We start from the raw sequence: 23726 nt of genomic DNA on the forward strand, positions 1-23726 counted from the left end.
AATTGTCTTGGCATCCTGTTCTCTTACATTTCAAGTGTGCCCGAGGTGTATATGGAAGCCCGGAGACAGGGGTCTGGTATGAGATCAAGTATTGGTAAAGCCAACAGGTCTTTGTAATCTGAGAGCTAGTGCCTTTGGCAATGTCTGTGGAATATATCTGTCACCGCAATCAGTCTTTACTGTGTTATTGGGAGCAGGTTATGTATCTTTTAAGAGATTGAACATGGTACAGAAAGAGGAACCCCCAGAAACACCTAAGCATTGGGAAGTAACATGGTGTAGACGCTGTGGTGTTTAGAGAATTAGCACGAGCGCTCATGCAGAAAGCAAGCATCCAGGGGGAGGGGGAAACAGCTCAGAGCGCTGGGAAAGAAGCTCAGAACAAGTTCAAATCCTGATTTTTACCAGCTGCCAGGTTGTCTATACCCGGTGGCAGGGGAGCATTAAACACGTGGAGCAGAGGTGGGGTGAATGCTGCCTCTCAATTGCTTCTTACCCTCACTCTTGCTTTCTCTTCTCCAAGCATTAATAGTAAGGATGAGCGAGGATCTGCATATTTTAGCATTCCATCGCTACAAGATAACAGTGACTCGAAATTTAGGGAGTGGCACGTTTTAAGCAATGACAAAGGAGTCAATCTCTGGCAGGTGCTTTACCAGACTTGTGTACACCACTGTCTAGGTCTCTCCCATTAACGGTGGGGTGTTTTAGCAATACATATTCAGTTCTTTTATTTCATTAGTGTTCTAATGTAGCAGAAGAGAAAAGATCTGAGACAAAGTAGTAATAGCACAGCTGTGGTACCGAAAGATGAGGTGATGTTCTGCATTCGTTCATTTAAGATACACACAAGTTGAACAGTGAAGAAGATACCTTGACACACGTTAGAGCTTTTTTTTTGACAAATGTCCATGAAATGGGTTGGAGGTGCAGAGAATGTGCATGGATTTAAGATAACACATTAGAGCTATCTTAAAACATGATGGCCTATGAAGTGAATCGGGGGCACAGTCTTGTGGGTAGAAGAATCCAGCTCGCAGCATTGGGAAGATCTAGAAGCAGATAGGGAATGTTCAGTGTCAGTACACAAAACTACTCTTCGTGCATATTTAATAACCAAGTTCAAATTAGATGTGCTGAAGAGTATGCACTTTTAGAAACAAATGTCAATTTGTTAGTCTGGGCCATAAGAAAACATTTGTGATCAGAAAAGTAGTTTACTGTTACATTATGACGTTAAAAAGTGCTTGCCATACAAAGATTAGAAGCAATTACTTCTATGCTACCCAAAAACAGTTAATGTGTTCACATGTATCCACCAGCTTATCTTAAAAGTTAATAACCCTGGAGTTCATAAAGCTTTAAAAACAGTGTTTTGTGATAGTAACTGTTTACGAGTCTGTGTGCTTGTTTCTGAATAAGGTAAGAAATGGTATGCTATCAAATAACGAGAGAGTGCACCTGCACTCACCAAGCAGCAAAGCACCCATGTTGCAGCAGCTCCAATCGGAGCACAACAGCTGGTCTTTTCATGCTACGGTCACATTATGACGTAAAAGTTCTTGCTATACAAAGATTAGAAGCAATGACTTTTTCTCTACTGAAAAACAGTTTATATGTGTTCAAGTGTATCCACCAGTTTGTCTTAAGAGTGAATAGCTCTGGAGTTCATGCAAGTTTCGGAAACAGTGTTTTGCGATAGTGGCTATTTACAAGTCTAACCGCAAGCTTGTGTCTGGATAAGGTTTACATTGTATGCTATCAAACAAAAAGAGAGAGCACCTGCACTCACCAAGCAGCAGAGCACCCTGGTCGCAGCAGCTCCGATCAGAGCACAACAGCTGGTCTTTTGCTTCGGCAGATGAGGAAATTAAAGAGAGCAGAGTTAAAGCCAAAGCGGAGCAAGAGGACTGTTAAAGGGTCAGGCACCAGCCATTCGGAGGAGGAGGCCATGATCAAACTGCTGAGACTCAAACCCATTTGAGTGTGTTTTGCTCAACCTGGAAACACGTTCTATTTTGAATTACATTTGCTGTGGGTGTGCATTTTAAAGATAATTGTTTCTTTGCACTTCACATTCTTCAAAAATAATCATAAGCACAAGCTGACTTTGACAGTTAAGGACGAGGAATACACAAAAAAGGCAACAGCAAACATGGGCAGGGAACAAAGAAAAAAACAGTCCCATAAAACGAACACACAAACAACCAAAGCATAAAGATACAGTACTTGGGTGGTGCTCCGTGGAAGGAAACAAAATACAAAAAGGAGGGACAAAGAAGAAGGATTTACCACTAGCAAGTAAGCTTTTTTAAAGGACAATGGAAGGTATTAATAAAAATGCAATGAGTGGGCTATAAACCACAAAGTATATACAATGTCTTGAAGCGACAACGCAAGCGATGTCTAGCCGAGTCCTTCAGTAACTAGGCAGTGTATCCACACAAACTGTCTTGCCATCCTGTTCTCTCTCCTTTCAAGTGTGCTCCAAGGGATATATGTAAACCCAGCATGTCTGTCAAGCATGATTTGACACTGTAGTGTCAAAAAGGATGCCCACTGCCCCCTCTCTGCATATTCTGTGGAGTTCAAAGGAGTTATCTCTGCCCATTCATGTCAGCCTATCGTTTGAATCTGGGAGGCATTTTGCACGAATTCATAGGTCCTTATCAACACTTACAATTAGGTTGACTTTTTACCCATACAAAACAATAAAAATTCAGCAGTCATAGTTATACTTATACTTATGTTAAGAAACTATAACTTGTTGCCCAAAGTTACTTTCTGGCACGAGTTATAGTTTCTTCAGATAAGTATAAGTATAAATATACCGGTTGAATTTATGTGGTTCTGTATAGGTAAAATGTAACCCTAACCATAACGCAACGGAAACCTTCACTTTTTTCTGTGAATTTCTGTGGTTTTTTTTTAACATGCACGTTAATATAACCACTGTGATGCTTGGCTTTCTGCTGTGTGCGGTGGGCCACAGGGCCTGCGTACAGCCAGGCCTGAGGCCAACCCTCCCGCGTGCCCCCAAACCCATGCTGCGCACAGCCGATGTGCAACAGTGTGTTATGAGTTGGGTTTTTTTCCTCCATTTTTTTGTCAGATCTTTCAGACGTTTACACCGCGGGGCCGCGCTGAGCCCCGCTGCGGATCCACTGATCAGATAAAAAAAAAGTAACTTTTTGTTTAGACCCCTCCACGTGTCCTATGGGGTTAGGATACCTTTATCCTGACCCCTTATATGTTTTTGTACTTAGTTTCCCATCCGCTAGCGATGCGAGAAAGGAAAATGGCAGCCGTAACTTTTCTGTCAGGTTGAGGCCAGCCAATCAGTGTCTTGCTTTCCCCCCAGATCCAAAGAGGAACTGTGGATCATCTGGGGAAAAAAGGGCAATTTGTGGCCCCTGCATGTGTCATGTGATGTCAGGACACCTGTATTCTGACCCCTTATATGTTTTACACTGTTTTTACCCACCCCCCCCAGCCAATACAAGAAACAAAACGTTGCCTGCAACTTTTCTGTCAGGTTGCTGCCAGCCAATCTGGGCCTTGCTTTTCCCCTGGATCCACGGAGAACCAGAGGAGGATCTGAGGACAGTCTGTGTCACTAGATATACAAAATTATTTTTCCTTTAATAACTCCAAAACTACTGAACAGATTTACACCAAATCACAAAAGGCATGCTTTCTGGACCAAGAGCTAGCTTTCTGCCACATTTGGTGTGATTCCGTTCAGCAGTTCAGGCTGTTGTCGTGTTCAAAAACCCTATGGAAAATTGCATTGAGAAAACAGGTTCTGGGACCCTCCTTTTCCTTGGCCCCCCGCTTGACAAATCACTCTGAAACTTTCAAGACAACAGCTGAAGTGAGAGGCAAACTAGCTTTGATAATTTCGGGAAGATTTGTCACACGGTGCAAAAGTTACAGACTGAGGCCAATCCCTGCAGCCTATCCCCTTTGGCTGTGCATGGCAGGAATGGACAACACGGACTGGCCTGTGGCCTATAACCAACCAACCTTCCCTGTGGCTGTGCGCAGCAAAGATTGACCGCGGGGCCTGGCCTACTCCCTGTAACTACCCAACCCCACGCCATGCACGGCCTTTGGATGGACTTATGGAACCTACAACCATGGATCATCTCTATCTGTTATGAAAAAACTACAGCGCATCCAGAATTCCGCAGCCAGGCTACTATTACATGTAAAGCCGCAAGCCCACATCTCCCCTGCCTTGAGAGCACTACACTGGTTACCCGTTGCCAGAAGATGCACTTTCAAGCTGCTTTGTATCACACACAAAGCTATACATGGATCAGGACCGCTTTTTATCAGAAATAAAATAACCAAATACATCCAACAAAGAAACCTCCGCTCAAGATTGGCACCCTGCCTTAGAACACCACCATACAAGAAAAAGACTATAGGCGGTACATCCTTCTCCGTTCAAGCAGCCAAACTATGGAATTCATTACCCCCAACTGTAAGAGCCACAGATAACTTTCTTGTCTTCAGAAAACTACTCAAGAGTTTGCTCTTTCCTTCATAACCACCATATTAAAACAACTATGGACTGCATATGTCTATGTTGATAAATATTTTTTTCAGATTATGTGTATATTTCTAGTTATGTATAGTTTCTTTAGAAAATATGTATCGCTACTATGTCATAACAATAAAATACACACACACTCTTTAAACCTGTTTGACTAAGTATATTTTACCCATGGTTCTAATTATGTATTGTATGTGCATATATGTGTGTATTCATGTGTGTGTGTATGTATATATATATATATATATATATATATATATATATATATATATATATACACATGTGCGTATATGTTGTTTCTGTGTCTGGCATGTTTGTGGGTCATTGCATGGCTCCTGGGTGGGTTTCTATACTAGATATCTATGAATTCCTGCTCTCATCTTATCACACTTATCTACCCATCATCATATGTCATGTCTCTATCAAACTATCCTCCATTCACACTCTGACTCATCCCAAATCCTTTCTACTACTTTCATCTCCTAAATAACTCTGCCTAAGCTCTTCCCTCCGCTTCCACATCTAACTCACTAAACCTCACTCTACTACTGTGACCTCCCACACAACCCTACTAAATTCTCCCGCATTTATCTCACCCTGCTACTATGCTCTCCCTAACCCTTCCACATACTCTTCCCTACTCCATCCCCCTTTACTCATCCCAAGCCTATGGGTTGAGTAAATTAAGGATATACTCCCAATTAACACTTCTGGATTCTTCCCTCCTCCACCCCTCCATTACTCCAGTCAATCTAACTAACAAGCTCTCATATCCGCGGCTCAAATTAACTCATAATAATACTAAAACTGTACTCATTATTTCCCGATACTAATCCATCACTAATTCTTGTTGGGTTCCAGAGTAGCGTGCTACTCACCAAAAAGCGCTTCGACGCCTCGTCAGGGGTAGTAAGCGCTATATGAATACGATTACAATACAATATACCCGAGTGATAACCACTTAGTGGATTTTGGACATAATTTGCCACAGTGAAGTAGTCTTTTAGTGTGGCAAATTACAAATAACTAGGGTCAATCTGACTAGTAATAATGTCATTGTATTTCATAGGTTGTTGTGATCAATGATATTGGCATGGACTAAAATTCAGTTGATACACAACGTAGTGTACTCCTTAATGGTGAGTTAAGGAACTATGTCTCCATGGGATTTGTGAATAGCAAGTTACACTAAGATATTGTTCATATTGACCGACGAGTGGCCTGGGTTTCTGTGTCCCTATTTATGCAGGTACTGAGCCAGATGACTTGGTCCTAAAGAGACCCTTTTACTTAATTGGAGTTGAAACGTTAACATTATTTCCCTTGGTTCTTAGATCTTTTATGATCCACATCATGCAACAGTGGATGCACATGTCTGATACAAAACTGTGTATTGAACCAGAGAGCATTTATGGTGTCTTTTGTATATATTGTGTGTATTTATGCACTCGCTTAAGCACTGTGTAGTCTACAATTTCATGGTATTAAGTTGTACTGCCATTTACATATTGGAGAATATATAACAGAAACCCTCAGTTTGTTTTTTTGTGCATGCAATCTAATTGTTGACTGTCCACTGGATTGTTGAAATAATGAATTTATAGTTGGTCTCTCTAGACATTTTGTAGGAGGTTGACCCAAGCGAAAGAAAGAAACCCACTGCGGACTCTGTTTATACAGCTATTACTGAACCGGTTCCCAGTGGGCATATAGGGTCGTCCTTGTTACCTTATATAGATTGGAATTAGAGCAGTATGACTTGCCTCTATGATTCACCCTCCAGTGAGGGGACCCTTACCCTCCCAAATGGAGAAGACATGGAATGCTGTCCCATGACTTTGTGTTCATATTTTTGTTTCTTCTTACAAGCACTTCAAGGTAAATGCAAGCCGGATTAGAGTCTGTGCCCCACTTTTCTGTCTTAGTGAAGCTACAGTGTAATGGTAAGGAGGCTTCCGTCCATACTGTCAGTAGTTTACAGTGTCCTGGGAACTGCGCCTGAGTCAAAGCATTACATAACTCCTCTTTGCGCCTCAATACAGTCTCTTGCACTTCTTCATATACACATTTGAAATCCATATCAGACTGAGGGGAGACTCCTCACAAGGAGAGCTGGAAAGATCTTGAGTTGGGCAGTGTTTGTTTCCTACCCTACTACCTCATACTGTTTGTGCCACTGTCCCATAATTGACTTTGGTGCATCAGATCTCCATGGTGAAGGAAAGGCAGGGAAGTGACTGCAAAGGTCTTTCTGATGGAGAACAATGTGGACTCTGCTGCAAAGCCAGAGCTGGAAAATACATAACCAGGGATGCAGGATAAATATTCTGCAGAAGAGGAGCCAAGAGATAGAGCATTAGGAGCAGCTCCATGGTAAACTGCAAGGCAGCGTCAGTGCCAGGTTGGAAATCTGGTGGGGGAGTATTTCCATGGTGGTACAGTCCTGAAAAAAAAATGTCTAGGTGTGTAGACTTTGGCAGACCTCCACCGCTGTTAGAGGAGCTGGACCCTGCTTGTGTTCTGTGTTTGTTACTCTAAGTGTTCTACATTTAATGGTGATTCTTAAGTTGCAGGAATTGGTACTTCTCACTCAGAACCCTGAAAAGGTATTTTGGGTTGTTGCTTGCTGGGTACAAAAAGCTAAGTTTTTATCTGCTTTTTCCTTACATATTATAGGATTTTTTTATCAGGAGAAACTGTTCTGAATTCCCAATTTCACCATTTTCAATGCCCTGCCAGTCAACATGACATCACTCACGAGTCATACCCTGTCACCGTAAAGGAAGATCGTTTTTTCATCCAGACCTGTAGTGGTTTGTTATTGTCATCCACGGTTATGTGGTGTAATAAACCCTACCGTGAGAACACGATGCAGGTGCAATACATTATAATGAATCACTCTAGGTAAATTTTCTGTAATGATTTCACGTGTAATGTAAATATCACCAATCCATGTTGTTCATTACTGCTTCTGAGAAAAGTGGATTATGGGTTGGGGTGATTGTGAGACCTCACCAAGCAATATTGCCACTAATTCGTATCGGGTCCGGAGAGGTTTATTTAAATCAAACCTTAGCTCAGTCCTGTCTGGCTGTGGTACAAATCAGTTGGCTAGACACCAAAATGACAAAATCAGATGAGATGAATGGAAGAAATGGATTTTGCAAGATGTTCATAAATCACAGCTTTTCACACTTAGCTGTAATGTATGAGCTTCACGTCTGGGTTAGATGTGGGCATCAGGTTGATCCTAATCAGGATTTTACCCTCACAGAAGTGTTTCTGGTTCCTTTTCACATCGATGGGGTGGCCAGCGAGGTCCTCTATAGCTGAGTCCAGCTTTGAGTTCACCACCCATGGATTAGCAATGTCCAGGGGTCCTGTGAAAGCATTGGTTCTCAGTGGCGTTTGAGGCTACCTACAAACCAGCATTTAGCAGTAGTCTGAGCCGCAGACTTTGGGCTGAAAAACCATTATGTTTAGCTTTGGCTCACAAGTTACAGTCCTGTGGTTAGGAAATGTACATTCTACACCAGCCAAAGGTCTAGGACCTGAAAGGGACCTGTAGGGGGCTAGTATTCGATCAGTGGATTAGAGGGCAAGGCCAGGGCGAAGTGGTGAGCTGGGCACCTTTGAGGTGCAGGGCTTCTTTAGCGTTTGTGCCCCTGAAACTTCACAGGAGGCTAGGCAACTAGCCCTTGGAATCCACTCACTGGTCTTTGGCAAGAGTGGGAGCAGGACCAGTCCTTGGGGTCCAACAGCAGGAGCAGTCCTTCTCTTTCTGAAGTCCTGTCTTGGCTTAGTAGGTGCAGTCTTCCTTGGTGCAGCCTTTCTTTCTGAGGTCCAAATGTTTAGCCGATGCAGTCCTTCTGTTGTTTCTGAGTCCAGCGGTGTTCTGGGGCTGGAAGCCAGTGGTGCTACTTTTATGCCAATTTTCAGTTTAAGGGTGGGAGGACTCACAAAGCAAATGGGCTACTATTCTCACTGGTTGACCCAACCTACTTTTACAACATTTCCTGTGGTTTTGGCGTAAAACAATCCCACAGTTCATCTCTCTGTTCAGATCCAAGATTTTGGGACCCCTCTTGCCTAGGACAGAGCCATGGACTCACCCTTGAGGTGTCAAGTATAGTGAGCCACTCCTCCTGGAAAAGTGGTTCTCCAGCAAGTTTCCCCATCTGGAGAAGTTCGGCTTGTCTACCTCCACAAGGAGCAGTCAAGCTAAGGTTCAACTCATATTTGTCTCTCAGAGGTGGTAGTCCCTTTGAAGCTGAGCCATCCACAGCCACCACCCTTGGGCCCTCTTGGCAGGAGAAGGTCACACCTCTTCCCTCAAGCAGACCCTTTGTTCCACTTACTGAGAGCGCTCCACACCTCCTAGCAGGAGGGAAGCAGGCTGTCTTGGGTGACAGTTGCTGCAGTTAATCAGACGTGGCTACTAGAAGTTTGGAAGCAAGAAAGTGGTAACTTTCTAAAAGTCGCCCTTGTATTTAAATTTACGTTAAACCAGAGTTCAGCATTAAGTCAGATTCAGTGTAACAATTAATTTGATACCTTGGAGTACAAGGTGTTTTGGTCCCAATTGGAAGCTAGCACTTAGTCCCTGGACTAGTGAAACTCCATGTTAAGCAATAGAGCTACTGGCCTTGCTACAGTGAAAATGACAAATTTGAGTTTCCACTGTCAGGACATGTAAACTTAAATTTGACATGTTCTTTTTTTTATATATATCTGGTACCCTGCCCTATGGACTACTAAAGCCTGCTTTAGGGGTGACTTATAAATATTCAAAAGGAATTTGGGCATGGCAAAGGAGTTGTTTTGCCATTTGGAGTGGGCAGTTTAAAAGTTAGCCAACTGGGCTACAGTGGCAGACCTAGAGACATGTTTTCAGTTTATCACAGCAGTGGTAGCACAATAAGTGTTGCAGTTCACTGCTCACATTTTAACATACTAGTCCTGGGTATCCTTGGCACCATATATTAGGGACTTATTGGTAAATTAAGTATGCAAGTCAGAGATCGCACTTAGGCTTTGAGGGGGTCAGAGCACATGCTCTGGGGCCTGGTCAGCAGGGCCTAGTGCACTTCAGAGTCCAAACAAAACAGCAGCATCAGTCCGAAAAATAGGGATAGGGGGTCATTGAAAAAGATCCCTTTCCTTACACTGCTTAAATGAACAACCACTCAATTGCCAGGGTGATGTTGTTGGAGCATAAACTGTTAGGATTTGTGTTACTTTCTATTTTCTAGGACATGTAGCAGACACTGATGGAGGCTAGAAGCAAAAAAATCGAATCTAAAGTTAGAGCATTTATGCTCCTCGTCCTAATGTAGACTTCCTGCTCTATCCCAAGAGTATGGAACCACCAGTCACCTCGAAGACAAACTTCACTATACTGTGCTTTCAGATGCATAGCCAATATGGCAGAAGCTGGTGGGCAGGGAAGAAAGACGTGCGCACAGAAGTATGATGGGCTTGACCAGAAAACAATACTGTTGCAGCCTGTGCTGTCTTCTCCTGATGCCTCTCAACAAAGTGCCACCGCAAGAGCCTGCAAGGCTTAAATCACAGAACCAGTTTTGCAAACTGCTTCAGGAACCAGCAGCAGGCTTGCAGAATGATGTGACTGTGCAGCTACAGGGTGCATTTAGCAAAAGAAGGCCCAATAATGAGCTGTGCACAGGTGAGGAAAGACTGACACCCTGAATCTTGCCCACCCCCCATAAGTGACAGGTAATTATGGGGGTTTACTTTTGGACAAGCTCTGCCTACCATCGAAGGCAGCAAGCAAAGGTGTGGTAGCGCTATCCTTTATTTCTTTGCTGTAGTGGACAGCAGCAGGCGATCTCGGGACCCCAGCTAGCACATCTACCCGCAGGACCACTTCCTTCCTGCCCCAGATTACCTATGCCAAGGAGTGACCACTGCCCATTGGGGTCTGGCGGCTTCCTGCCCGTGGCCCGCCTCCTCAGGATCCTAGCTACTACTCAACTCCCAGAATGCAGCTTGGTGGGGATATATCAATTAAATAATTGTCAATAGTGAATTATCAATTCACTTTATGGCTCGATTTTGAGTTTCCTTCCAGTTTGGAGAAATGTTTAGGCTAATCTTAATACATAGCAGCGTTTTCAAGCGCACCTGAAAGGTCCCTTTAAGTCTCTACCCATCAGACACCCCCTCCCTACCCCCGGCGCCTTCGCGACCCTCATCCCCTCTCCCCCTGCAATTACTCAGTTGGTGGGATGCATCATCTTATTACCAACATTACACATCATGGTCCGAGGCATCTGGTACATCAGAGTTTTCTACGAAACCATGCAATAGCTATCAGCAAAGGCATTGCATTCATCTATTGATTGCTTTTAACTCCACCACATCTAATTCGGCGATAGTGCGTTCCTGGGACAGGCCGGAGAAGCATTAAATGCGCGCCCTTTGGATGATGTAAGCTTTCCACTCACCGCCCTCTTGACTGAAAGCCTTTCTCTTGTCAGAATGGTCTGATGGTCCCCTCCAGGCCCCTGTCGCACACAAGGGAGCAGCTGCTAATCACAGATTACTTCCAACCTCGTCCCCGCTAATCAAAAACTGTGAGAGGGCAACACATTTCCACCCCCCAAAAATGAGCTTTTTAGGCCCTCTCTCTCGGATGAGAAGCCAGGTTTCATCGTTCATTCATCTGCGCTGCCGCGGCAAATATGTCACGCTCAGAGCTCCCAGGAGTTCTGCTGTGTGCTCGTTTCTCACCCCAGGGCAAAAAGCTTTCAGTGCAGGCTCCGCAAGGGCAAGACGTCAAGCTCTTCTTAAAGAGCCATGAAAAAATGAAAGCAAATGGGCGACGGATTGGAATTTGGAGCTATCTTATGCCTACAATTGTTAATGTTTGCACTTAGCATTTCCCATGTCCTGCCCGCCTTTTATAACCACCAGTAAGTAAACATGCTGGGTTAGAAATCATATGTAGGACACTGCATCCGCGTACACTCGGACTTTCCCCTAGCTAACATTAGCTAATCTCCGGCACCCTGTATCACCGTCCACTCACCTGAAACCACCCAGCCCCCACTTATGATCACAGATAACTAGTATTAATATAATCTATCACAAATTAACCAGAGTAAATGCCTGCAGTTTTTTCATGCAGCGCACATAATTCAATGCAATACCCACTGGATTAACCGCTATCTTTGGGTTCCTAGAGTATTGTGCTACTCACTGTAAAGTGCTTCAATAGTAAGTGCTATACAGTTACAACTAAAAGTGTCTGTCTGGCCCATGCTTTGGGGAGGAGAGTTCAGACTGAATACTTACTGCCCTCCTACCATCTACACGTGGTGACTCCCACATCCCCCTCAGAGAACTGAGTACACACTAGAGAGGTGGTGATACAGGGGTTTAGCCACAGATACAGGTGGCCTATTCTGGTGCCACCAGTTGGAAACCCTCTGGTTAAAAGATCGGTACTTAAAGAAGGGCCTGGATCAGAATCTCTTCTATCCCATTCTGAAGGTTAAAGGCTGTGAAAATGCAATGCCTCTTCCCATGCAAAGAGTCCATGGTTTCCCAGCTTCTACTGAAGAAAGAAGGGAGTAGAAGAGGCAGATTGTGATTTTTTTTAGACAGCTGAGTCAACCACACCACTTTTACCAAATATCCACAACCCTCAGCGGCAAAACTGAACGCCCCTCAAGGTGCTGTTAATCAGTCACTTCTAGTGCAGAACCCTTATCCAGCAGCTTTAACTCAATATTTATAAAGCACACATTCCTGATGTAACCCATTATTACCAGTCCCTTTAGTCTTTAGAAAGAGACGACCATTCACCTTCTCACCCACCTGGTTCTAGGCCTAATAGATGGCCCCGCCATTAGGCTTGTTTTTTGGAAGTTGGCCTCACCGTTTGCCTTGTTTTATGGAGTATAGCAAGCCAATGCATGGACGAGGGCGCAAACATAGGCTGCATATTGAATGCTCTGTATTTTGGCATGTATGTTGAAAAAGATAAATCAGGAATTTTGTTCCCCTCTAACACAAATAGATCAGAATGGATCTGTACTAAAATTGTCACTAAAATGATTATCCTTACCTGTTCTTCAGAATGTGGTGCTGTATTCAGTATCAGAAAGCTTATGAGCATCCTGGGCTACCCTCTCCTGTGTTTCCACACAGTATGTATACAGCTTCTACTTCGAGTCAGTCTTCTCCGGCTCCATCTGGGGATTTGTTATATCTGGACCAAGCTGATCTAGTCACCACTGCCAATGGTGCCGTCTTCTTTGTTTCATGCCTTCCAGGTCTGAGGAGCCTCTTGCTTGCTGGTGTTCTGTGAAGGCGCTCCCCGCCTCTCACAGTGCTGTAGCACAATTCTTTCTGGTCATATAAAGCTGTTAGTTCCTTTCTCTGATGTCCTAAAAGCACTCTTCTGTGACTCTTTGAGGTTGGCATTTTCCTTCACTGAAATAAATGTTTACTGCAGCAACAGAGAGTCACATCTAGTTGGTGAGGACCAAGCTGACATAAATAAGTCTTGATTAAACGTAACATTGACAGCCAACATGACAGAAAAAAATGGTTTGTAGTAGTGTGTCATCTACTTCTACTGTGAATAAAGCCCCAGTGAGAAAGTTCAGAGGATGAAGACATCTTAAGACTCCGAGACAATAATAAGTAGGAAGAAGTGGGTAAAGGATGTGGACATGGAAGAAGGAGAAGGAGCCGAAAGAGAGCACATTTGAGCATGTCCAAAAATGTAGAAGGAGAATGCAAACACAGGAGGAGTGGAAATGGTGAACAGATTTGGCAAGAGACGAAGTGAGTGTCACTAGCTGTGATTGGCCAATGAACCACACCTGAGGAGGGGGCCAGGAGCATGTCTTCTCTCCCATCTGACACTGCCTGATCTTCCCATTAACCTCCTTCTGACAGCTTCTGAGAGGCCCTTCTCTTTTGGATGCCTCCATTCTGCCTCCTCCTGGTTGCCCAGTGACTGTTTTGCAGATGCAACACCAAAATTGTTCTGTTTTTCTGTAGTGCCTTTGCCTGGCAGGGCATTGAGTGTAAATGCTTTTGCCACACACTCATCCAGTTGTTGGGTAACGTATAGTGTTTAGTTGAAACAAAAAACACTTAATTTGCCCATAGGAAGCAAGACAGTGGACCTGTAAAATCAGGGATATCAAATCAACCTAGTCAAAGTGCAGCAATGACAAATAAAATGGCGAGACAGACTTTTTTGTTGGACGTTGGGTTTTCTAAGAAAGAAGAATGGAATCAAAGGCTGCAGAATCGCAGGGATATCCCCTAATTGCAGTGGAGTGTGAAAGACATAAGTCAGGACCAAACTTGACCAATTGCACAGAGAACAAGGGGAGCTGAGACTGTAAGAGGGGGGATTATGGACGCAGGAACTATAGACTTCTCACTTGTGTGTTTTCTCTCTGAAGAGAGCATGAAAGGAACCTGGACTCCACCAACATTCCAACCTCTCTTTACAACCACCAATAGCTCCTTTTGAGTGGGACACATAAACCGCTGTGAACACCTACAGGACACGGTGGGGTAACTATAGAGAAATCTGCATGTGGTGGGGTGAGAACAAAAGGGCAGGGCGATGGCCTACAGAATCCTGAGTAAGAACTAGCCTGGATGAAAGAAGTATGTCAGGGAGGACATTCTTTAATTTGGATCCGACAGGTATGACAACGGCATGCAGTGACAACATTTACACAAACCAACCTGCCAGTAAACTCATCAGGATGGATTTCGTTAGGGTTGTTTTCCTAGATTGTATAATGGCTGTTTTCTTATAACATCGGTTGAAAAAACACATATTCTCTGCAGGCAAAGGCCCTCGCGTGGCTGAAATGTATTCTAAGCAGAACAGTCCAGCGCCTTATCATCTAACACCACCAATTCAAATAAAATAAAATGGAGGCACAACACCACACTCCTGTGACACAATGTGGGTTGCAACGTGTGACTGCCCAAGACATTAAACGCTTCCATTATGCTTCAACTTTGGCAACACATCAATGAGGCAGACCCATAAACGCATACCCTAGCACACAATGCATCCACAAGTAGTGAACACACACTGCATGCATCACACACACACACACAAAACCGGTGGCCTGCCAGTTACCACCAAAAATGGGACCAATGCTGAACAGAGGGCAATTGGCAAACAACGGAACACGCTGTTAGGCAACCAATAACAAATGTTATGACACACCACTCTGTTCCAACCGACACAGCCTCGAAGGTCAAGCTTATATGAGCATACTTGGGTTGCTAGCCTGCTACTCTTGTTGGCCAAGGGAATTGTGCTGGTAACATTCTCTATCAAGCTAGTTTAGCTAGGCTAGTAACCTGCTGATCAAATGTTCATTCTGACTGGTTAGGGAAAAGGTTACAAAATAGCTCGCCCTCCTTGTCATCTTGAGACGCGTGGCAACATACACTTCCTTGATACTAAATATGCCCACCAATGTGGAGAAGTGTGGCTCAATGGTTAGAGCGGCAGACCCTGAAGCAGAGATCTGGCTCAAGACCAGGGTTCAAGTCCCGCTTCGGCAGGTCTTGGGCTCAATTCCCCTTGACCAGATAATTCTCGCCTCGGTGCCTAATCTAATTCATGGGTCCCACTCTGCAACTCTGGGCAATAGCTTGCTTAATCTCCACAACGGCCCCAACAGCGCTTGGATGCCTGGCTTCACCCTGGGGGTGCTCAGGAGTGGGCCCCTCACAGGGAAAAGCCAGGAGGGGTTCCATAGCGGTATGAGTACAGCGCCTTGAGACCCTAACGGGTGAGTAGTGCGCTATACAAGTGCTAATTTACCTTTTCTTTCTCATATGCTATATTTTTTTGTCAACCTGCCAGGTCAAAGGCAACCAACCCACTGGCAAAGTGTCTGTGAGCACAGCATTCACTTGACCTTTCCAAACTTAACATCTTTCTATGGGGCGCTTCACTCTTGTTTCTAAGCACTGTAAGCAAAGGGTGCTACTATTACCCTGCTTATTGATACTCAGTGTGCCCACTTGAACCTGGATGGGTGGATTCAATGCATGGCGACCCTTGCCACTTCCCCTGCTGCTTGCATGCATGCATACATACATCCACCAGAGCGCCAAAAACCCTTTGTGTATCAAGAAGTCAATCACAGTATAGCACTCCCATCGCATGCCTCTTACTAATGACCTCAGCATGTCAAAAATCACATGCTTATCCATCCTGTCCCTCAAGATGTGTTGTATTCTCTGTAATCAGCGCCTCACTAAAATGCGGCGAATGTCAACACAACACTTGCAGTACTATCTGCAAGATCCATTGACCCTGCCTGCACCCTTCTTCCTTGCCATATGCTCGTCCAGGCCTCCCCACCTGCACACACACATATCCATCCAGAGTCGCAGTCCACTCTAGCTACCGATATTGTCGTACTAGGTCGGTGCCACCCACGTGAGCATGGCCACCATCGCATGCTCGTTCGTGCTTTTCTGCGCACATGCTAAGTTGCTCTCTATCGAGCCTCCAAGGGCTGTGCAGCGATGCATTCTTAGACAGCCCTGACTGCAGACACGTGCATTGCCGGACAGCTCACAGCGCCAAGAGGCCTCGCCAGTGGCAGACATACATGGTGCAAGTATAAGGAACACGACAGAATCCACTGGCCACGAGTTCCGACATTGCACACGTGCACCCTTCCATGATCCGTATAATAGCAACATTCTTGTGGAGAAATAGTAAAATTAATTATGATAAAACAGGGTTTCTTCTACTTACGGGGGCTCGTGGCATCATGTATTGGTGCTACAAAGCTCATAAATATAGACTAGCATTTTTGGTTCATTTCACGTAAATATATGCAGGTACCTCCTAGACGCGTGTAATTACATTTCTAACCGTATTGTTTCACCATAAAAAGAAATTGCAATGTTTCCTCTGGGAGGAGCTGAATTAAACATGTTTTACAGGTTCGGCGACAAGGGGAGCCCCCTCGCCAGCATATGTCGTGGATGCTGTGGGCACTGTAGCTTTAAGAACTGTTCCGTCTGCTCTTGCTCTCCCCCGGGGCCTCTGGGGGGCGATGTTTCGGCTGCGCGCGTGTGCAGGGCTCGGAAATGTGTGGGGGCGTGGAGCGCTGGAAGAGGGAGGGCACTGGGCTGTCCGAGGCAGCGAGGACGGAAAGAAGTCGATTCAAACTTCCATCACTTCAGGACCAACTTGGGGCAGGAGCCGAAGCCCTCGCGCTGCCAGGCGGGGGCAGGGTGCGCACAGATCCCCGGGAGAGAGCGAGTCCGGTTAGTTCTGGAGCCCAGAGCTGACCCACAGGAGGCTCCTCTTCGTCAGGGGCAGGTTCAAGCGCCATGGAGGAGGAAGGCAGTGACGGTAAGGCGGGGGGATTCAGGAGACTGGATGAGGGCAGTGTGAGGTGCTCGGTATCCGGCCCTCTTCCCTCGGTTCCAGCGGCTGCCCTGGCTCTGGGATGATGCGGGGTGTTTGTTGGACCCTGCCTCACTGAGCCTTACACATGCCGGCTGCGGGAGGAGGCCCTCCGGGAAAGCCCCGGCGGAGGATGCACGGAGCACTCGAGTTATTTGTCTGGGTTTGCACACGGGGCAATGTGACCTGTCCCGAACAGAATGACCTCTAGATGCTCCCGGGTGACAAGATGGTCCGTTTTTAAAGCGTCGAATATCCAAGTTCAGTCCTTTCCTAAGAACACAGTGTTTTGAGTTAAGATTGTAAATAGGGAAACTAAGTAGCCCAGGATTACTCCATTTTTGCCAGATGAAGAAGCCTAGATTTGCTTTTTCATGGTTTGGCCTGTATTTATCGCTACGGGCTGTCTATAATATGAGATTACAGCTTGCTTTGATGATGTCAGTTCCTCACGTTTTTGCTGAGCAAATACAGTTATTTAAGGCCTGTGTAATTACTGTAAGTGGTTGTTAGTCCAGCGTCCTGAAACCGCACTTTGGAATTATGTAAGCGCAAATGATTTTGTTTGTGTTTGTTGTGATGGCACGGTGTATCTGCGCAGACACACTCCATTACCGACATTCCAGTTAATCCGCTGCAAATAGTTTCTGTCGGCGCTAAACCAGTCTGAACGTGAATTGAAACCCTTTGCAGGAACTTCCAGCTGGACAGGTCACCGGAGACTTCTCTGGCTGGGTATTTGTATCATATCCCTGGAAGTTGCTTTGCTGCTCTCCACCTGAGGTGCCCACAGAGCGGGCGCGAGAGATGCCGTTTGTAAGCGGCGAGCTGCTGTGGGGATGTCTGCGCTGCTTTAAGTGCCCCGGCCCCCGGAGGGGCGAGGGCGCATTACACGCTCCGCCGGTGACGCTGCGAGGAGGGCAGGCCTCACCTGGCACCGAGCGCGCATGGCTGCGCTGATGTGTCTCAGAAATGCCCCCGAGCCCCTGACTGAGCTCTTATCCCCGCCCCCACTCTCGGACGGAGCCGCGGATATTGTGTTACACCGCTCTGGCTTCAGAGGGATGGAAAGGCGCTTAACGCTGCTTGCAGATCCGTGCGCCCACACCTCTCACATCTGGACAGTTGTACTTCGTTTTTGGCGAGGTGAAGCAGAGTCAGTGAAATAGAGCCCCTCTCGTGAAAGCATTCCGTGGTCTTCCTGTTTGGTTCACTGTTTACCATCGCATTGTCACATAATATACAATTTGTTTTTATGTAGCGCCTTTGTAACTCTGCATATTACAGGTGCAAGGCGAACTTCTGCGATCTAAGCCCTACTTTATAAAGGGTCTGTTTGTGTGTGGGGTTGTTTTTGACCAGTTGTCTTCAAAATACAGGTACTCGTTCCAAATGGGACAAGGGGGCTCAAACATGTCTGGGTTGAGAGGCGGCAAATGGGGGAAGGTTGCGTCTCTAGAAAATCAGAATGATTGACTTGGTGTGAACTCTCGAGATTGAATCGTCAGTCTGCTGGAGCTAGGCCGAGTCAGTACATTATACGCGCACCTCAACATCAAACGCGCGTTGGCGATATCTTTCGAAAGATGTGTCGGCGGAGATCAGCGCGAGTTCTTAACTGATAGTTGTGATTTAAAAAGCGATGCAAATTAGCGCGCCGCCTCTTTGCACCTCTAGAACTTTTTAGCTTACTGATGCTGCGCGCGCTTTCACAGCGTTTTAACGTTTTTATTTCGAGAAAATAAGATTTGATGAACGCCATTGTTTGCCTGCATTTGTTGGAGTATTTCTCCCTCCCGTCCCAGAAGGCACGTAGACTTTTCTATGACTCGTATAACTCCTTCACACGTCTCTGACTCCTTCGCCCGGAGAGCAGTGCAGAAGTGTAACCACCGCTACGCCGCAGGTTATCCTCCATGGTTGTGGAGATTGCATCTAGAGCGTCCTATACAGAGGTGTGACGTTTGGTGACGAGCCGCGGCCCAGCGCGCCGAGTCTGCATGCACAGTCCTGGGTCTTGGCATGGTCACTGAATTTGATTGGCTGATAAGTTTCAGCACTGACTTCTGCAGTTACCGAGGGACTTCTGTTGTTGACCATGTACTTACTACCCATTAACTTTATACCCCCCCCCCCCCCCCCGATCCAGCTCACTTTTTAGCCCAATAGCGAATGGGCTGGGCTGGACTGGCCTGACCTTTCTGGGACTCGACCCACCCTGCAGGCTGGTCTCAGTCTCTGGATCAGGCGTTCACCTCACATAGGTAATTTAACAATGTAACATTCTGTTACATGTGGGACTTTACATAGTTAAACCTTCCAGACGTATAGAACCCTCCCGCCCTCATGATTTTTCCACTGTTATTCACATTTTTGACAACTTGACTCTTGACTGCAGAAATGCTCCTTCTGTGTGGGAGATGTTCCCTCTGTGTGCCCTTTGTACTGTTTGGACGGGGGAGGGGTGGGAATCCGAAGGAGTCGCACCAGATAGCACGCGGCCTGTCTGACTGTGTATGGCGTTGTTTACACTGGCTGGGCCCGCAGTGTGACTGGCGAGCCGTCTGCCGGCTCAGTTTGCAGGCACTTCTGGAGGGGCGCCCCTCCTAGCAGGTTTACGGTGGTGTCAGCAGGGCTGGCCCCTGGGTGCCCCTTTCATTGTGCTGTGTCTGTACCTCCATGTCGACACGTCCCAGCACGTCTGATCTGGCTGTTGCGCTTTCTGCTTTTTAGCGAAAGTAAAACGGCTTTTAACGGACCCTTGGGTTGCTTTGTTTGACACGGATACTGTAGCCCTGACAGAGTAAACCATAGCGCGTCCACATTCCTTCCCCCCTGCCAACCATGATATGGTACAGCCCTATAAATAACAGTGCGCCAACTTAAGTGCAGCTTTCAGTCTTGGGAATTCACGTAAACATTCATTATACTGAAAGTGTTGTCATAGTCGAGCCCAGCACAGTCATCCAGGTTCTTAATTTGAAAGCGTGTTAAGTTGTAATTCCTCTGCCCTTAAGGCCATTATGTGTTATACAGACTTTGAGAGCGCATTATCCTGGTGCTGGGCAGGTGTGAGTTTAGCCCCACCAAGGGCCTGGTGGGACTACTCAAAAAGACAAGCCTTAAGCTTCTTGCGGAATTGGAGAAGTGGGCAGGAGGCCTTTAGGTGTAGTTGCAGATCTTCCAAGTTTAACGAACTATGTGGAAGGCTTGGCTTCTGGATCTGGTTTTCCAAATGCTCGGATTTGTGCAAGTAGGGACGGGGAAGTGGAGGAGTCTGGAAGGTTTGTGAAAGCAGATGCAATTGTTGAAGTATACTGGGGCAGTGTTTTGTAGTGCCTTGAATGGTGGATGAGGAGTTTGAATTTTGCTAGTTTGTGAATGGGGAGCCAGTGAAGCTCTCCCAGGTGCGGTGTGGTAATATTGCTGTGTGGGAGGTTGAGAATGATTCTAACTGCAGAGGTCTGAATGGTCTGCAACCATCTGGTGAGTTTTATGTTGATCCTGTCATAGATAGTCTTTCCATAGACCACCTTGCTTTTGACCAGGGTGTGCATGATGGGGTTTTAGGCTCTGATTGGGAGCCATTTGTAAATCTCCCTGTGCATCGTCTAGGTATAGAAGCATTAGCCTGTGACACAATTGAATTGGGCGGTCATGTTGAATTTGTTGTTAATGATGATCCTGAGATTCTTGGTGTTGGGGTGGGTGTCAGTCCTAGCTCTGTTAACCACCTGGTGGAATCCTACAGTGATGATCTGTTCCCGAAGAACATGATTTTAGGTTAGTTGGTGTTCAGCTAAGGCAGTTGGTCTTCATCCAATGGACGATTTCCGTCATGCAGGCATTGAACTTGATCTGGGCTCTGGACGTCTTACCCGTTAGGGAGAGAATGAGTTGCATGTTGGTGTATGAGAGGACGTTGATGTGAGAGCAGAGGATGTTCGTTAGAGGGATAATGTATCCATTGAAGAGGGTCGGGCACGGGAAGGATCGTTGTGGAACTCCGCAGATAAGGCCGCAGCTGTTTGAGGTGTACGGTGCCAGGCTGACTGGGTCCTTCCAGTCAGGAAGCGGCTATAGGTTCCTACTGTGTCTCATTTGAGATTATAGTATCATTATCATTCTTTTCGGTCATAGATCCCTTTTGTATCAGAGTGCAAGATTGTTGTACTAACACTGTCGGATTTGTATCAACTAAAAGCTTTTTATGTTGTATAATAGAATGTACTTTTTTGGATTTATCTCTAATTGTCTAAATTGTATTATATTAGGACTATCAAAGTTTTTGAATTGTAGTTTTTGTATTCCTAATCATGGATGTTTTAGCCTGTTGTGAATGTGGGATGACTGGGTTAGGTGAATGTTATTGTCCCTTTTCTACTTGGTTTTATGTCTTTAGTATTTTGTAAATGAATTTAATAAAATCATTTATTGTCAATAGAATTCTCATCTTGCTATCTAGTTTGACGTGTAGTCCAAACCGTGCATCCAAGAGTTGTTGTTTTATATGACATACAAAACTATGGTTATTGATATTTATAGTGATACAGTACTTGAGGAATATCAATCCTGCGGTAATTTTATGTGGCTCTTAATTTAGATTCACTCTAAAGCAGTAGGTCCATCAGAGTACATGTCCTTGGATTGTGACGTCATGTAGGTGTTCGATGATGATGGGATGGGAGACTGCCCAGTGCTGCAGTGAGGTCTAGAAGGAGGAGAGCTGCAGTGTCTCCTGTGTCAAGTCATGTGGATGTCATCCCTGTTGGCGATGGCAGTTTCCTTGCAGTTGTAGAATTTGAAACCAGACTGAGTGTTGTCAAGGAGTTGATGGCCGTTGAAGTGCCTCTTAATGATCTTCTCTTAAGACCTTGGCCAAGGGTGGTAGTAGGGGGATTGGTCTGCAGTTGGTGAATGTTGAAGGGCTCTGAGAGGGTTTCTTCAGCAATGGTGGGAGAGTTCTGTGTTTCAAGCATGTGGGAAAGTCTCAGAAGAGGTGGTGACATTCATAATGGGTGTAAGTATGGCGCTAATGGGTTTCGGTCCCCTAGAGTAGGAATGTTAGGGTCCTTGGGGGCCCCTGAGTGGTTGGTCTTCATGGTGGCCAAGGTTTCTTTTGGGGTGATGATGGGGCCATGTGGTTAGCATTTTAAAAAAATATATATTATCAGGTGGAGTTTGGCGAGAGCTCCGTGGGTTCAGTTGCAGACTGAAGTTGCTGTAAATGTCAATGATTTTGTTGCTGAATAATTCATATCGATTGTTTCCTCAGACCCAACTGCACTGCAAAATACAAGAGCTAAATATATGTCCTTCACAACTGCTGGCCTTCCAAGTACTGAAGAACTATGACCAAGTCATGTAGCAACCTAAAGATATGTGTGTAATGCAACATCCTGCTGCTAAGAAGTGATTCCATAACAGCTAGAACTGAGCTCCCCAGCATAGACTAACTGCTGTTCAGGAGTTACGAGTTACTCTTTTATAAGGATCAAGGAAATGTTTTTGTAATCCACCTTGCTCTGTGCAGTTGTTCCATTTGTGTGGCGCAGGAGCTTAACATCTGGCTAGTTGTTCTTGCTTAGGTACATACATTTACACATGCCTTGAAGAAGGTCAGTTGGATCCACAGCGTAACCGAAACACTGTCAGTTTATTTTAAAACTTTGAAAGTGTGGATTTGCAACTACTGCGGTCCATCTCCCAGCATTGTACATCTATGTATCAGTGTCACTCCTGTGTCTCCCAAACATGCTATGCAAACAGACCTAGGTTTGGATGGATCCTGTGCCATGATGCCCTTATTATCTGTGGCTGTACCTTTTAAAACATACAATGTTCCTGTAATAGGTTTTGATGAATATGAATACAATTGATATTCTTCATGTTATAGCTTGCACATTGGCATATCTTTAAGACACATTGAGACCTCCCAAGAGCTTCATGCTTCAGTCATTTAATCCCGTTATCTGGGTAGCGCAGACTCTCAACAGTTTCATGTCAGGTGTAGCGATCAAGTGCATAAATACCCCCTCAAACACTGAAAATAAATTCCTCCTGGATTCTTTGCTTAACACTTACTCACCCGAATTTTGGTATGAATATTCTCTTGTGCTTTTCCAAGAGCAAGGCCGAAATATTAACTTACAGTCACGTCATTTAAAAAAATGAACTGAATTTAGGGATCTCTTCTGCTTTCATATTAACTGCATGGTTTATACCTGGCAATAATCCGTTGTTAAACTGGCTCAAACAAAATTACTCTGAAAGAAAGTGCACTGTCTCTTGTGCATGGAAGTGGTGGCCTAAGCAGGGCGCACGTTTGCCTCGAGAAGTGCACTGATGTGGATGTGCTCTGATGCAACCCCCACTGCCAGTACTCGGGCCTACTGCTTGCTCCGCCCCTGCCCGTAAACATGGCGGCCCTTCAGCAGTAGTGCTGGGGCTCCCATCAAGGCAGTGCTACTAGGGTACCAGGCGTCTCGACTCCCGCCCTGCAAGAAGTAGGTCAGCAGCGGCGCAGGCGAGGAGTTCGCATAGCTGTCACAAGCCTCTCGCCCTCTCAGCTAGCGACATTTTTAAGGGGAATTGGAATTCTTCACTACTAGTGTAATTTAAAAAATAAGAGAAAACGGAGTGGAGCCCCAGCAGACGTCCACAAGGACAGGCTGTCTATGTGTCCCCGACACGGATTTTGCCAACACTGAGGCC

General features: G+C 45.5%; 1 protein-coding gene across 10 annotated transcripts in view; it reads left to right on the top strand.

Moving 5' to 3' along the window:
* LZTS2 (leucine zipper tumor suppressor 2) overlaps positions 1 to 23726 on the top strand; it is a 527324-nt gene that overhangs the window by 366405 nt on the left and 137193 nt on the right. Inside the window, exon 1 of one of the 10 annotated variants that reach the window (XM_069239530.1) lies at positions 16724 to 16958. The exons of the other annotated variants lie outside the window; for them this stretch is intronic. The gene's annotated coding sequence lies outside the window, so the exon portion shown is untranslated. Of the gene's footprint in view, positions 1 to 16723; positions 16959 to 23726 lie in introns of those variants that run through there. 10 annotated transcript variants of the gene reach the window in all.

This window comes from Pleurodeles waltl, chromosome 6 (genome assembly GCF_031143425.1).
Source record: "Pleurodeles waltl isolate 20211129_DDA chromosome 6, aPleWal1.hap1.20221129, whole genome shotgun sequence".
NCBI classification, from domain to species: domain Eukaryota; kingdom Metazoa; phylum Chordata; class Amphibia; order Caudata; family Salamandridae; genus Pleurodeles; species Pleurodeles waltl.